The sequence below is a fragment of the Chiroxiphia lanceolata genome, chromosome 2 (genome assembly GCF_009829145.1).
Source record: "Chiroxiphia lanceolata isolate bChiLan1 chromosome 2, bChiLan1.pri, whole genome shotgun sequence".
Lineage (NCBI taxonomy): Eukaryota > Metazoa > Chordata > Aves > Passeriformes > Pipridae > Chiroxiphia > Chiroxiphia lanceolata.
Window position 1 is genome coordinate 94980744 of NC_045638.1, and position 10357 is coordinate 94991100.

Genomic DNA, 10357 nt, shown 5'->3' on the forward strand with positions numbered 1-10357 from the left:
GAAAGACATCAAGTGACATTTTACAGCCCAAATGACATTTACAAAGTGGAACACAAAGGAAAACCCAACATGGGCAAAGCAGCAGGCCAGTGTCAATGCCTTCGCTCTCCTACTTCTCCCTTTGCCAAGGGGATGCTCTGAGGGGGATGCATTCAGCACCCAGCAGGACTACTGCCATGCTCACCACTGCTGTCCTCATGGCTGTGCAGACACAGGCTATGTCCTTCTGCGCCTCTCCCTCGGCCAGAGCAGGGCATGAATTGCTGCCCTTTGCCAAGTGTATTGAGGGCTGGCACTATCATGCTCTGGCATCTCAGGCTGCCCTTAATGGGAGGAAGCCAGCCATCCATCCACCCATCCACCCACCCACCCAGCTCAGTGTTGGAAGTATGAAGTCCACAGGTTGTATGGTCAGCCCAGAAGAGTTCTGTGTACTCATGGCTGAAAGCCAGCATGTGGGTGTCAGGAAATGGCAAGATGCTTCCCCACAGATGGCTCAGCAGAAGCCTGCATTACTCTTGCACTGCCAGCAGAAGCATTACCCTGCTCCAAGAATTAGCCAGCTGGGGTGCTCCAGCTCTGCAGCACCTTGATTTTAGGAAAACCTGCACCAAGGAAATTGATTGCCTATGCCTGAAAGGCATTGAGTCTCTCAGCATTCCCTGGGATAACACAGAGACTTTATCCTCCTGTGGCTGGAGAAAGAACTCACAGAGGAGATAACTGACTGCTTATTAGCCACAGACAACTTGGGTGGTTAGTGAGTTGGAGACAATCCTCGGGTGAACACGCTAACCCTGAGACCTCTCTAGGAGAGGCTGGCTAAGGACTTTGACTTCTGAGGTTCTCTCTGGAGTGCAGAAGCAGAAGGAAGAGATCAAATCCAAGGCTGCTGGAAACTCTGGAAGCCCATACCACTCGGGCTTTACTTACCTGTGCTCCAGGCTCTCCCTTTTTATGTCCACAACTTTTGACATGACTGTTTCGCTGCCACACACAGAGCCACAGTTTAGTTAGTCCATCCTATGGTTGGACTGGAGGGGCTGAGGGTCAACAGTTCAGGATCATGCTTCTTTCCCCCCACCCCTGGTCAGAGCTGGCTCCTGGTAAAAGCTGTGCACTTCTGAAATGAAACTCAGTTCTGGGGAAGGTAGGTCTGTACAGAGATATTTTTCTTGGCTAGAGCATCCAGAGTAGATTTATTGGAGGAGACAGTGGAGTATCCAGTGTATTACAGTCTTCTTTATCCCTCCTGAAAGCAATGCCTGGGGCAGTCTGTGTTCCTAGCCACATGGCAGTTGAGTTGGTGCCCTAGTAAGACCTTCCTCCTTCCACCACCACCACAGCTGTGGCCAGCACAGACATATGCACCAATCTACACTGCAGTGCTCTGGGTGGCAGCTCTTCCCTGGCACACTGCAGGCTGTCTGCCGCTCTCTCTGCCCACACTTCCTCCACTGAAAGTACAACATGATGTGAAACTCCACGAAATCTCCATCCTGAGGTTGCCACTAAGATAAGTTTCTTCGCAAGTGGTAAGTGCTTCGAGATCCTGGGAGAGATGCTGCTGGAGAGGGTAGCTTACTGTTGCAATCTGTGTGCAATTTATTCCTGCAATTTGCTTTTCTTGCTTTTTCACTGCTATGCCCTAAGGGGCCTGATGCTGTGTCAGCCTTGAGGCAGACCCACAGACCACATCCCCAAGCCTTGCAGCAGTAAGTCATAGGACAGGAGATGCTGTGGAAAATGTTCACTGACTCATGCTGCAAAGGAGGAAACTGTGCCTCGGCACTATGAGCCTCCCAAGGTCTTCCTCCATCTGGGCTGAGTGGCTGCAGCTGCTCCCCAATCTCCTGGCTCATCATTCCTGCTGCTGCTGCTCTTACAAGCAGGCACTACGAGTGTCTGAGGCAACTTATAGGACTGGGGGAGTGAGTTGTTTGCATTTCCCACTCTTGCTTTTGACAAGGGATTGGGCTACAGGGCAGCAGGGGTCTTGCTGGTGTCCTCAGCTGTGGGTATGTGTGTGATGCTGTGCTGTGGATATGCGTCTGTTAGCAGCTGTGCTGAGAACTTGCCTCTTTGTTGCCCTCAAGGCAGGGAAGAAGCAAGCAGGGCCGTTGCTGATTCCTGGCTGGCATGGTGTATTTCACAAATACAAGGTGAGGAAGAGCTGCCAGCAGCCCTAGAGGAGGGCAGAGAGAGAGTATGGAGTTGGGCAAGAAACCTACTGAAAAGGTCAGTCAAGGGTCATGCCCACAGCTGACATGGCCTATGAAGCATTGTTAGGTAGGGGCATCACAGAACCTCTGTAAATGCAAACCTCAAAACACTGCACACGTGTATTAAAGTGAGTGAAACCTTCCCTGTGAATCTCCCTTTCCTTTGAGAAGGAGGATGAGCCCTGGAGAAGACCAGTTGTTCCCTCAAAGTCATCCCCGAAATCCTTATTTGAGGGACAGGATGAGATGCCGGTGGTCTTGCCTGCCAAGCTCCTCCCTGATCAGGCTACAGCTTGGTGGTATTTTCAGAGAGCTTGCTGAGCTATCTTCTGCCTAACCCATTCATCTGCCCCAGGACAGACCCCCTTCCCAAGTCTTTTCCTTCCCAGCCTTCTGGACATGGTAAAAGAGTGACAGCAGGAAGTGGGGAGGGGCATCAGGTGCATCTCTCCCAAGGTCCAAAGTTGCAGCGGGGCCTCTCTCTCTCCTCATTGTAAATCTGCCTGAGAATACGTGTGGCAGAACAAGCAGTCCTTGATCTAAAATCTGCCATCCTTTGAAGAACCTGTGCTTCAGCAAAGCAGCCGGCAGTTGATGCCTGAAGAAGGCTGAAAAGCCACTCTGCAAAGCTCTGCAATTTCATTTCTCTCCCCCTTGAAGCACCAGAACTGTACACTAATCAAGCTATTTCTGCTACAAGCTGGGGAGGAAAGAAAGAGAGATTGTTAGTGTTAATGCTATTTTTAAATACTTTGCAGACTCTTGAATAGGATGATGATGGGGGCTGTGTAAGGACCCAGACAGAGACAGATTGATGTGTGGTAAACACATCTGTTATTCTTCAACTGGGAGGCAGATCTTTTGGCAGTGCAAGTCCAAAGGTGCAACAAGGAGCCGCTGTGAAGGCTTGGCTCTCAGCCTCCAACAGGGCTTTGTCTTGGTGTTCCCAGTGCTCTCTGCCTATTCCTTAGCCACCTGCAAGGCACTGTTACTGCAAATGGGCTTCAAGCTCGCAAAACTCCCCAGGGAATCAGCTTACAGTTGTGCAGCACGTGTAAGGGTCGCTGTATGGATGCCAGAGCCCTAATGCACCTTCTCTGTGGGTGAAGCAATTGCCTGCTTCTGCATGTACCTTGCACCCTAGGGATGGGGTCTACCCATGAAAGGCTAGAGAAAGCCTGAATACCTGCCTTTCCCCAGCTGGTGCCTGCCCACCAGCTAAAGAACAAAAGAGAGTTGCAAGCTTTGGTCTCACTGCAGTAGCAGGAAATGTTCCCAGGGGAGAGAACAGGATGCAAAGAGGAAGATGAGAAGGAGTGTTGTACTGATGGAGAGGTTTAAAGAAACCCAAGCTCAGGTGAAAAATTCATATTGAACTTACTCTAATGCCAGTAGCAGGTGAGAAACCTAAATATGCATAACTATCATCTGAAGGCAGCCAGCCCTTCTGGTCTCCCTGAACCATTGAGCTGTTTTAACAGATGTTCCATATGTGCCCCAGAGATGTCACTTCAACATCCTACCCCTCTGGAAAAGTTTTGCAGAGGGAAAATATGATTTACCTTTCAACTGATTTATGACCCATTCTTTAATGTCGAGAAGAGAGTTATATTCTGATGGTTGATTTCTATAGAATGGCTTTAAAAAGACAATCTCTGTTAAACTGTTGGCTTTAAGAATAATTTCTATGCCATTCTGTCAGTCTCATCTCTGTAAAATTTCATAAGGCTTTTCCATAAAGGTCAGTAACTTCTTTTGTAAGAAACTACATCCTAAGTGAGCTATTTGTTGAAAGTACAGATGGATCCTCCATCCCATTACATCTAATCGATGCAGGAACAGCTTTTGAAAGTGCTGTCATAGAGACCCCAACTTCGATGAGGAGACGTTGCCACTCAACACACAACGACCACAGCAGCTCTCTCTGCATTGCCATTCCTAACAGCCAATATTAATCTCACATCCAGAAGGATGTGAACGGCCCCGCTTTCCACAACCGCTCTACTGACAGCGATGTCAAATCCTTCTTTTTCCAAAAGCAGATCATGACATGTCCTTTGTCTGTTCGTTCTGGGAGGTGGAGGGAGGATGGGGGTGGAGAACAGAGAGCAGTTGTCACCCAGCTCCTTGGCTATATGAGAAAGTGGCTTCTGTTTCCGAACTTCTCTCTGCTCGACATCTTTCATCGACATCGCATTAAACAAGACTTTCTTTTGTACAAGGGGAATGAATGGTTTGTGTAAGGGTCAAATAGCACTGCCTGCACAGGCCGGGACCTGCCTCACACAGTATGGGCTTGTCCGGGAGACACACAATCGCTGTTAGTTGTATGTGCCCCTAGGGCTGGCTTCCCTCCTGGCACTGAACACATGGGGGCAGAGTCCATGCATCCATCCAGGCAGGGAAGGAGGCAAATGTCAGGGCAGTGCTGCCCTCTGCAAGATCCAGTGCTGTATACGTGCAACATCTAGTGGGTGGTGAGGGCTTTTCTGCACTTGATGTCCCCCCACTTGCTGGATGCAAATCTGAGTATGCCTGCAGTTTGGTGGCAGTTGCAAGTGTTAAGTCTTGTATGAAAGACTCACATGTGGAGGTCAGATAGGAAATTTCTCTTGATCTGATGGTGTTCTGATCTTGGTAACAACTCCAGTTCTGATTTAAATGAGAGGCAGCCACAAATCCCTATGGATTCTCCGAGTCAGCTGCATGCCTCCTCCAACACAAGCATGCAAAGAGATCTCACAAATGAGACAGAAGCTTTTGATCACCCTCTGCTAGAACAGAATCTGCCTCCTCCTGTATATTATGGGCTCACAGAAAGATGCTTAGGATGCATGCTGGTCTTTGCTGGTATGCACTTAGATGTTTGTTCATCCAGCCTTCTTGTGCCTGTGGGTCCCTCTGACTATGTCAGCTACTGATGCCAGCCTTGTGAGGCTGGGTAGTCAAATCTGGGCACAGCCTTCCCTCTTGAGAGGGCTGAATCTGTTGATGAGAAAGCAGAATTTGTAAAGGCAGAGAAGTACATGGTTTCTGTCCAGTTTTCTTTACAATGTCTTTTCCTCTAAGCCTGCAAGCTGTCCCTCAGCAAGGGCAGCCTCTACCACTCCAATGCAGTCCTGCTTAGGCTTCTGCCTGGGAGATACCTTGGACATTACTGATTCAGTGCATTCAACACTCTTCACTTGTTTTCTGGAAGTCTCCTGAGCACTGTTCAGGCCAAGGTGATTACAGCTGTGCTGAGTGGCACAGCAAAAAGAGAAAAAAAAGAGTTGAATGCCAAGATAGGCTGTTTCCATGTCAATCAGCAGTGAAAAAGCACGTATCCATGGGCAAAACCAGGATATGAACAGGACAACAGGCAGCAAATGTGAGCGTCTGTAGAAAACTAAGGACTCCTGGAGATTGCTCTGTTGTGCTGCATTAGCAGATGGAAAGGCCATTGTGCTGGGCTCTTTGTTAAAGGCATCTCAACCTTTAAGCTGTCAGTTTTGAGTGCTTGTAATGCATGGCCAGTTAAGTTGCTTTTGCAATGTGAAACTCTCTTTCCAGCCTGAAATAGAGTATTACAAAGTAATACTGGGTCAATAAGGTGTGACAATGACATAAGAGGGCTCAGAAAGCCTTCAAACCTCTGGACAATCCTCTGCATAGGATATACTCTTGCTGATGGTCTGCCTTTAAGAACAAGAGTCACTGCCACCCAACCCGGAACAGGTGGGAATACTCTATGTCCTTTGCTGGTGGACAAAGAAATGGGATGAGCTCACGAACACCAATATGGAATTCCCTTCCTCTCCATCCTCCTCCATCTGTTGACCTCATCTCAGCACTGCAGAGGCCACTCTGCGTGGGAGACTCAAACGTTAATTCAGACTTTGGGCTTGCTTGGCTCTTAGCACCTCGCCCACACAAATCCTGCCAATAGTCATTATTATGATGTCTTCAGAGCTACTTCCAGTGAGAAATATTGGGAGAAAAAGGATGGGTGGGTGTGCTGACATCACATGCACCTTTTACCCCCCCTTTATTTCAGTCTCATTTGTGATGAAAGGCCTCCTTGTTATTTCTGTGCTTCCCATCTCAGACTCAGCAAAGGATCAGGCCAAGGACATGAAATAAACATGACTATGCAAAGGCCCTGTGTATGTGTGCATGCATGTGTGTTCATACGTGGATTTGTGTGCACACCGACACTACACAGCTGTGCTGCACAAGAAGTAAAGTCAATGTTAACTCCTCAAGCAAGTCACGGTTCATCCTTCACGGGTGTTTGCAGGTCTAATTTTGTCAGACCAGACTAATTTTATCAACAATGTGTTTATATGCAACCTTTACCTAAGGAGAGCTAATACTCTCAATAAGAAAAAGAATACACATGTACTTTTGTATCCTTTAAGACTTGAATATACTGGGAAGTTTAGTAGTGTGGCAATAGAATAACAGTTGTTGCTCTAGCTATGTTTTTTTTTTTTTTTTTAACTCCCTCATGTGCATAATCTGTTCTGGAATAAGAGTAATTACTCCAAAGTAAGAAAATGCTTTTATTCTAGAACAGCATTTCCCTGAGGGTGAATTATACTAAGAGCAGAGAATGAACTAGTTTTTCCTGCCTTACCAAACTTCAGGATTCAAAAATTGTTTTCTGATCTGCATGAGAATGAAAATCAGATTGAGATTTTTATCCATGAAAATAAATCAGAGTGGTCAGGAAGAGCTCCTTAGCAGATTGCTGATCAGTGTCTGCAACGGGTGGAGGTTCCACAATTTGAGGTCCCTTGACTGTCTGATTCATGGATGGACTTTTGCTTGGAAACTCGACTTTGAGAGAAATGTCCTGAAAACATTTCACTGTAATAAGTGTGTGTTCTGACTCCTATTGTGTTCTTTTTTTTTATTAGTTGAAATGTCCTTGTCCTTGAGAAAAATTTCATCTTTGATAAAATCAGTTGGTATTTTCCAATGAAACACTGGTTTGTTAAAAAATTCATGACCAGCCTTAGTAGTATTAGCATAGATTTAATGGTATAATTATCTAACTATAGTTATGCTGGTCAGTTCCCTGAGGTACTGAAGCTCTAAGCTCATTTTTTCATGTGCGTGCGAGCATGAATGATAATGCAAGTCAAGTAATCCTCTCCCTTGAACATCAGCGTCTCCTCTCTTCCTTGCAACTACCCTCGCTAGCGGGGCTCAGTAGGACCTGTGTGATCCTGCCTGTGCCCCCTCCTGCCATGCAGCCACCTACCTTACCCTTCCCTGGCTCCCCACACATTTGCTAACATCTGGGATTCTCCTGAGGCTTCTGCAGACCCTCATCTTTCTAACATGCAAAATCCCCAGCCATTGCATCCCTCACCCCCGTGCTCTGTGTTTGCAGTATTGCCAGCACCCATGAGTGCTCTCAGGCTGGTGACCTTGAAGCAGCAAGCTCTGTTACCTCGCCACCAGCCCGCCCGCCAGCTTTCCTTTGCCTTCCTACTGCATCCTCCCCCTCCACGGGCACACTTTGAGCTTGTTGTAGCATCTGCTGCCCTCTCATTTGAAGTCTCACAGTGAACGCTGCTGCCCTCAGCTAACTGTCAGTATTTATCATGACATCCCATTAGCACAATCCACACTAATGACTGTGAAAGACGCATCCATTTCCATTTTCTAAAGGGCTTCCACTGGCTGAAATCCAGCTGCAGGGTGAGGTTGGGGAGGGTAGCAAGGGGACAAATCTTCGTGTTGACAGAGCGAAGCATACATATCATTACCAAGTGCTCTTCTCCCTAGCGGCTCAGCAGCTGCCAGGGGCGAGTGAGAGATTCCTCTCTTGTCAGCTCAGCGCTCAGTCGGGGCACTGCAAGGTGCGAGCCAGCCGAGGGAGAGGGGGGAATCGCCTCCCTTTTGCTGTCTGCACGGATGGAACAGGTTTCCAGTTAATTAGACTGCAATTTTCCAAAGCTGTCATCTCTCTCCGAAGTGTGTGTTAAGAGTTAAATCTGCAGTCGCATGCCCAGTGTGGAAGAGCCGGGAGTCATTATGCAAAAGGTTAGTAGGCAGCCATGTGTATGGTGGGAAGAGTAGCCAGGACTGGGGAGCCACGATGCAGCCTCTCCCTACTCTACATAGCACTCGGTTTGCCCCAAATATTCAGGTCTCAGCTCCTGGGGTCTATAATGCCACACTTCGATTTTTCCTCCCCAGATGGCTCCCAGAGAAGACGGATTCACTTCTCCCAGTCAGCCAGCGTCTTTACCCACTCCTTTCCAACACCTTCTTAAAACAAATCCTATTTGTGTCCCTGTCATCTGGCTGAATGGGACTTTACTGCAAAGGAACTGAGCAACTTGTCTATCACTCTTGCCTAGAGAGGAAATGGATTCATGGGAGATACTCATACCTCTTGTTGTGCTGTGTCATTCTAGCTAGAAATAAGTCAGTTCTGTTGCAATGAGATCAAAAATAAGGGTTACAAGGAATAAGGTTTGTATTCTGAGCCAAACCCCGATCTCTCGTAGCAATCCCTGGTGGGTGTTTTGGTTCAAGTGAAGGTAGAAGAGCATACGGCAGGCAGAAACTCAGGGCAATCAAACACAGTAGTACCATTCCCTTCTTAGGACCTGACACCACTTTCTTCTTGTCCCTCTCACATCCTGACTCCAAAAACTGCCACCCACTGCTGGCACAGATCACTCTGTTACCCATCACAGAGGCTACCATACAAGAGAAATGAAGTAGAGAGAGCTTCCATCTCTGCCTGCAGGAAAAAACTTTTCCACAACCCAATGCAACTTTGGCCATGTAAGTTACCCGATGCCAAGCTGGAAATATCCTGTTTTGTTCCTACTTATTCCAACTTGTCTCCCTGCCTCCCTAGCAGCCTTGCCCTTTAGCTATTGATGAATAGCTGTGTTTTCTTTTGGTCATCTATTATCCCACAGATATAGATTTAACTTCTGTAATACTTGCTGCAAATTTGACCTTCTAGTCCTCTGACTGATCTCATCATTTTTCTCTGATCTACAGTTCCAGAAATTGCCAGAAATGCTACAACTAAACAGCTGAGGTAAACCTTTGCCAAAGTCAGATTTCCCTCCATCTTTCTCAGGCACCCAAAGCAACAAGAATCATTTTCAGCGTATTTTTGTATTAAAACCTTCTGTTTAGTTGGTGCTTCCTCTCACCAGGACCTATGCTCTTACTAGAAACATTTCACATATCTTCTATTTGCTGAGTATGTGCTAGCAATATTTTAGCCTTGACTTTTTAAAATGAATCCCATCTGGACATTTCTTGCTGAGGTTTCCAATCTCTCTCACTCTGTTCCTTGTTTTCTTTGGTCTTCATTATTTCATCCCCAAGGATCCACAAAATGGTTGTATAGTCCGCCTTTGATGTCTATCCTTGTCTCACTGCCTGTGCACTCTCCTTTTGCATTTGAATACATCGAGAAGTTTCTTGCTTATCCAAGTGGGCCTTATGCTGAAATACCCAGAATTCCTGCTGAATAAGATTGTTTGTTCCTAAACTCTCAGTAATTTTGCTTTAAGAATCAGTCAGGCTTCCTGGGTATCTTAGCCCCTCATAGCAGCTTCTCAAATCATTCTGCCTAGAAAGTCTCTAAAAAAAAAAATCAAAGTTTGCCCTGTGAAAATCCAGAGTATTAACTGTTGTTTACCTTCCAAACCATTCTCTAGATCCTAAACTCGATGATTGTATGGTTACTGTGGTCCAAACTACTTTCTGTGACAATATTCACCACCACTTCCCCCTGTTTGTGAGCAGGAAGAGCACTGCCTTATCCCTGTAGCATTTTGAGGTTCCTAGGACATACCTGGATTTCCTGTTGCCCTCCCAGCAAATGTCTGGATGGTTGATATTCCCTGTGAGGATCAAGGTCTGCACTAAGGAAACTTCTGTTAGCTGTTTTTAGAAGGCGTCATTTATTTCCTCCTCTTGGTCAAGGGGTTTATGATGGAACCCAAATACAACATCCTCATGTTTCTTTTTCTGGTCCTGCCTGTCCTTCCTAAACAACTTGCAACTTATCCATGACTGCGGCTCCAGTTATGAGTAACATGTTACCATGTCTCTGTGATTCCACATGATCCTTCCTTGCTTGCTGCAGTCTGAAAGATGGAGAGGAA